This window comes from Belonocnema kinseyi, chromosome 8 (assembly GCF_010883055.1).
Source record: "Belonocnema kinseyi isolate 2016_QV_RU_SX_M_011 chromosome 8, B_treatae_v1, whole genome shotgun sequence".
Lineage (NCBI taxonomy): Eukaryota > Metazoa > Arthropoda > Insecta > Hymenoptera > Cynipidae > Belonocnema > Belonocnema kinseyi.
The window spans coordinates 111,142,863-111,148,467 of NC_046664.1; positions in this window are offsets into that span (position 1 = coordinate 111,142,863).

Here is a 5,605-nt window from a genome sequence, read left to right on the forward strand (position 1 = left end):
AAATAAGATTAATTATTAATAATTATTTAAAGAAAGAAAAATTCATGAAAATATGTAGTTTAAAATGCATAAAATTTAATTTTGAGATACATTTTGAAAGCAGTTCGAACTTCATATTTTTATGATTTATTTCAATGATGTTATTAATTTTATTATTTTTTCAAGTTGAAAAAAATGATTTATTGTTAAAATTATTAATGTAGCTAATGAAAAAATTAATAATATTCAAGACCTCAATGACAAAAATATTTAAAACATATAAATGATCAAAAGAATTAATAAAAAATATATTACATACATCCAGTATATATACAATAATAATTAAAATATGAAAGAGTACAACTTAAGTTGCAAAGTAAAGAATCTTTGTACCTTTAAAATCTTAACAATTTCAAGTTTTGAAGAAAATTTGATTTTAAGTAATGGTAATTGCAATTAAAATGTTTGAGGGAATAATTTGGTAAAAAGTTAATGACAGGACTAACAAATGAGAAAATGAATTTATTATTATTTAATATATTGTATATATTCATTTAAATTGAACTGAACATCATACATACTATTTATTCATTTTACTCATTTATTTGTTGCTTAATCTTCAAAGATTTTTTCTCGCTGCATTTAACCCCTAATAATTTTATTTAAAATTTTTAATTTAAAGGAGATTTTTAATTAAATAGTTAATTATATTAATTCAAACCTCATTTCTAAAATGAACATACTATAAACTATTAAGCTCTATAAACAAACGTACCGTACTTATGACGCATAGTGGAGGAAATTCACTTTTTTCGTTCAGCTTGACGCTCCGAAATTATGTCTCCTCTATTCGTTTATTAATAATTTTTCGCTCAAAGTATGGAAAACTGAAATTCTGTACATAACAATTTTTTACGCTTCAATAACTGATCAGGAAAACTTTATATTGTCTTAAATAAATGTTAAAAGACTAATAAAAAATACAAATAATTGGTTTATTATTCCATTTATTTGTTATAACCAAATTTGATAAACAAATTGACAAATAGCTTTATTATCGGTAAATTTTTTGTTGCTAAAAGTGCTTCACATTAATGTAGGAATGACATTTGATAATAAAAAATAATTTAAAAGTTTATAATAACTATTGTTATAAACAATTCTTGTGAAAAATATTAGAATTTAAGATTTTTCAAATTATAATTTCCTTCAATCGCCGGAACGACTTCAGTTTTTTTCAATATAATAAGTGTTTATTAATTTTTTATAAAAAATAACAATTTAAAATTATGTAAACAAAGTACATAAACAAATTCAAAATTTTGGTCCTTTCGCATAGAAATGACTAATGACTGCTAGTCACAAAAATATTTGAGAAGTTAACAATAAGCATTGTTATAAATAATTCTCGTGACTAAATATTCAAATGTAAGGTTTTATCAAATTTTTTGTTTTCTTTAATCGCTACTATGGCTACGGATATTCCTAAGAAAATGTATCTTTGATAATATTTAGTAGAGTATAACAACTTACATGTTTATAAACAATTTACATCAACAATTACCAAATGTTGTCAGATTCACTTGGAAAAATTCGGGTTTTCAATGGTAATAGATTGAAAATGAATCATAACACTGATGCATGCTAAGATTGACTCAATACAAAATCTTTTGACAATAACCCACCGACTTGGCCATCAAAGAAACTTTAAATTTGATAAAACCTTAAGTTTGAATACATTTTGTCACAAGGCTTGTTAATAGCAGTGGTTATTGTTAACTTATTCTAACATTTTTGTGACTAGCAATCATTCGTCCAATAGCTTGAAAAATTTCCAGTGAAAAAAACTGCCTATGCGAAAAGGCCAACATTTTAAATTTGGTAATCTAATTTGTTTACAAAAATTCAAATTGTTATATTTTTTGTCAAATATTATTAAATATTTATTATTTTAAGGAATACCTGAAGTCGTTCTGGCCATTGAAGGAAATTATAATTTGAAAAATCTCAATTTCTAATATTTAGCCACAAAAATTGTTTATCACAGTGGTTATTATAAACTTTAAAATTATTTTTGTTATTAAATGTCATTCCTACATCATTGTAAAGCACTTTTAACAACAACAAAAATTTTTACGGATAATACGACTATTTGTCAATTTGTTCATAAAATTAGTTTAAAACTAATGAATTGAATAATAAACAAATTATTTGTATCCTATGATTCCCTAAACATTCATTGAAAAGAATATAAAGTTTTCCTGATCAGTTATTAAAGCGTAAAAAATTGTTATGTACAAAATTTTAGTTTTTCCATACTTTGATTGGAAAAATTATTAATAAAAAATAGAGGAGACAAAAGTTCGGTGTGTCAAGATCTGTAGAATTTAATGATCTTTAATTTTTTTTAAATTCAAAACCGCAAGAAAATTAGAGGCTCTGGACATTTTTGAATGAAAAAGTGAATTTCCTCCACTGTGCGTCATGAGTACGGTAAGTTTGTTAATAGAGTTCAATAACTTATAGTCTGTTTTTTTTTAGAAATGAGGTCTGTAATAATATAATTAAATAATTCATTCAAAATCTCCTTTAAATTAAAATTTTTTAATAAAACGATTAGGGGTTGAATGCAGCGAGAAAAAAGCTTTCAAGATTAAGCAACAAATAAATGATTGAACTGTATAAATAGTATATATGAACTTTGGTTCAATTTAAATAAATATATACATTATATTAAATAATATTAAATCCATTTTCTTATTTATCAGTCTTATCATTGATTTTTTACCAAGTTATTCCCTTAAACATTTTAATTACAATTACCATTAATTTTTTAAAATATTTCCTTCAAAACTTGAAATTCTTAAGATATAAAGGTACAAAAATTCTTTACTTTGCAACTTAAGTTGTAGTCTTACATATTTTAATTATTATTGTATTTATATTGGATATAAGTGATATATTTTTTATTAGTTCTTCTGATCATGTATATTGTATATGTTATAAATGTTTTTGTCATTGAGGTCTTGAATATTATTAATTTTTTTATTAGCTACATTAACAATTTTAACAATAAATAATTTTTTAACTTGAACAAATAATAAAATTAATAATATCAGCAAAATAAATCATAGAAATATGAAATTCGAACAGCTTTCAAAATGTATCTCAAAATTAAATTTTATGCAGATTAAATGACATATTTTCATGCATTTTTCTTTTTTTAAATAATCAGTAATAGTTGCTCTTATTTTTTCATTTTTTTTTTGTTTATTTGCAAAAAGCATCAAGATTTAAATTATTTTTGCTTTTTCTTAATGCAATTCAATGAAAAAGTCAGACATAATTTTTGTGGCGCCATCTGTTGGATTAGTTAGACCGACATTTCCACTCCGGTTCGTAAGAAAACTACTTTCCATACACATACACGGTCGAGGCAGGGGGCTGATCACCACTTACTCCGCTTCTGATTGGTGCCGCGAAAGCCGAATCGGATATTTTGAAATTGGCGCGACTTTCAAGTCAAATTTAATGTTCAGGCACGGGACTATTAAAAATACTATTAAATTACTATTATTTAAGACTGTTTGATAAAGGCTGTAAGATCTAATAGATAGCAAGTAGAATAACAATAAGAGTTATTTAGATTTGTTCATTGAGAATTATCAAAATGTAAAAAATAATTTTTTGAATGAGATGAATTTTTGCAGTATTAATTAATTAATTGGCTAAATCGAATTTTATACTACAAATTTTCAACTTTAACGAAAAATAAATTAAAATGAGACAATACACGGGGGAAAATTTCTAATTGTATTGTTTAAATAAAAACTCAATTATTTGATTGAAAAATTAATTATTTTGTTAAAAATGTAAATATTTTGTAAAAAAAAGTCCTCTTTTCTATCAAAAGTTCAACTACTTTGTTAAAATTTTAATTTCTTTTATTTGAAGTTTCATCTCTTTCGTTGAAAATACATTTTTGAAACTGACATTTAGTCTATACCATTTTTGGTTAAAAATCATGTATTTTGTTAACAATTCGTCTTCCTTTGTAGAAATTAAATTGCTTTATGGAGAAGTTATAATTTTTGATTAAATATTACATTTTTCGGTTGAATTGTCAACTGTGAATATTTTTTGGTTGCATATTTTTTGGGTGGAAAATTCGATTATTCACTTAAAGTTGAACTACTTAGTAAAAAAAATTAATTTTTTCTTATTAAAGTTTTATGATCATAGTTGAAAATTCAACTATTTGCCTTTAAATTAGATTAAAAATTCAGCTTTTTGTAGATAATACTCTTTTTGATTTAAAAATTTAAAAATTTATTAAAATTAAATTGACCTTTTTTAGTAGAAATTTAATCTTTTTGGTTGAAAATGTTTCATTTTCGCAATTGTTTGGTTAAAACAAGGTTTTATAATTATGATTGAAAATTTAACTATTTGGTTGAAAGTTTAAACCTTTGATTGAAAAGTCATATTTTTCGCTTGAGAAATTCAACTTTTTTTAGATAATTCGTCTTTTTGACTTTAAAATTAAATAATTTCGTTGAAAATTCATGTATTTTGTTTAAAATTTGTCTTTTTTTGTAGATCATTTATTTTCTTGGTCGAAAATTCATCGGATTGGCTGACAATTCAACAACTTTATTGAAAATAAATTTTTTCCGTTAAAAATTATTTATCTTTATCTGAAAATGTAATTATTACAGGATTGATTAAAAATCAATCGTATATATTGGTTAAGTTTGAAAATCTTTTTTTTATAGAACATTAATCTTCTTGGTCAAAAATTCACCTTTTCCCTTGAAAATTTAACAATTTTGTTGAAAATTCGTTTTTTTCCTTCTTCAATTCAATTTTTTTTCACCGCTTTTATCTGAAAATTGAACTATTCCATTTTTGGTTAAATTTTATCCTGTAAATTGTATTAGTTAAAACACCAATTATTTGTTAGAAAATTAATTTATTTGTTTTCGATGATGACTTCAAATATTATTTCAGACTAAAAATTTTTTATCTTTAATCCATTCAATTTGAAATTTTTTAATTAAAAAAAGAAAATTTCGTTAATTATCAGCAATATTTGACCGTTCATTTAAAAGAATCCATTACAAACAACTGTTAAAAACTATACAAATTTGAACAGAATGGTTCGAAACAGAAAGCCAAGAATTGTTAAATTTGTAATGAGCTAAATTTTAAGTTTTAACGCTACAATTTTAATTTAAAAAAAGATTCAGAATTAATTTAAAACTTGAAATTATTTCAAATAATTTGAAAAACGATTTAGACTTTTGTAGATTAAAAAAAAGCTTCTTGAGAATTGGACAGTATTTAAAAAGAATAACAAAAATGGTTGTCATTGCTAAGAACATTGAAAATGATTTTTTATTTTGACAAATAAATTTTAAATGAGTATTTGAAAACATTTTAAAAATTAAAAAAACAAGAATCCGGAAGATTTTAAGGAATTTTTTTTATTTCGTAGTTTTTTCAATTTTAGGAAAAAATCTAATTAACAAAGTATATCAATTTTCAACCCAAAAGTTTACTTTTTAACAAATTAAATTATTTTTCTATCAAATAATTGGTGTTTGAAGTAATACAGTGTACAGGA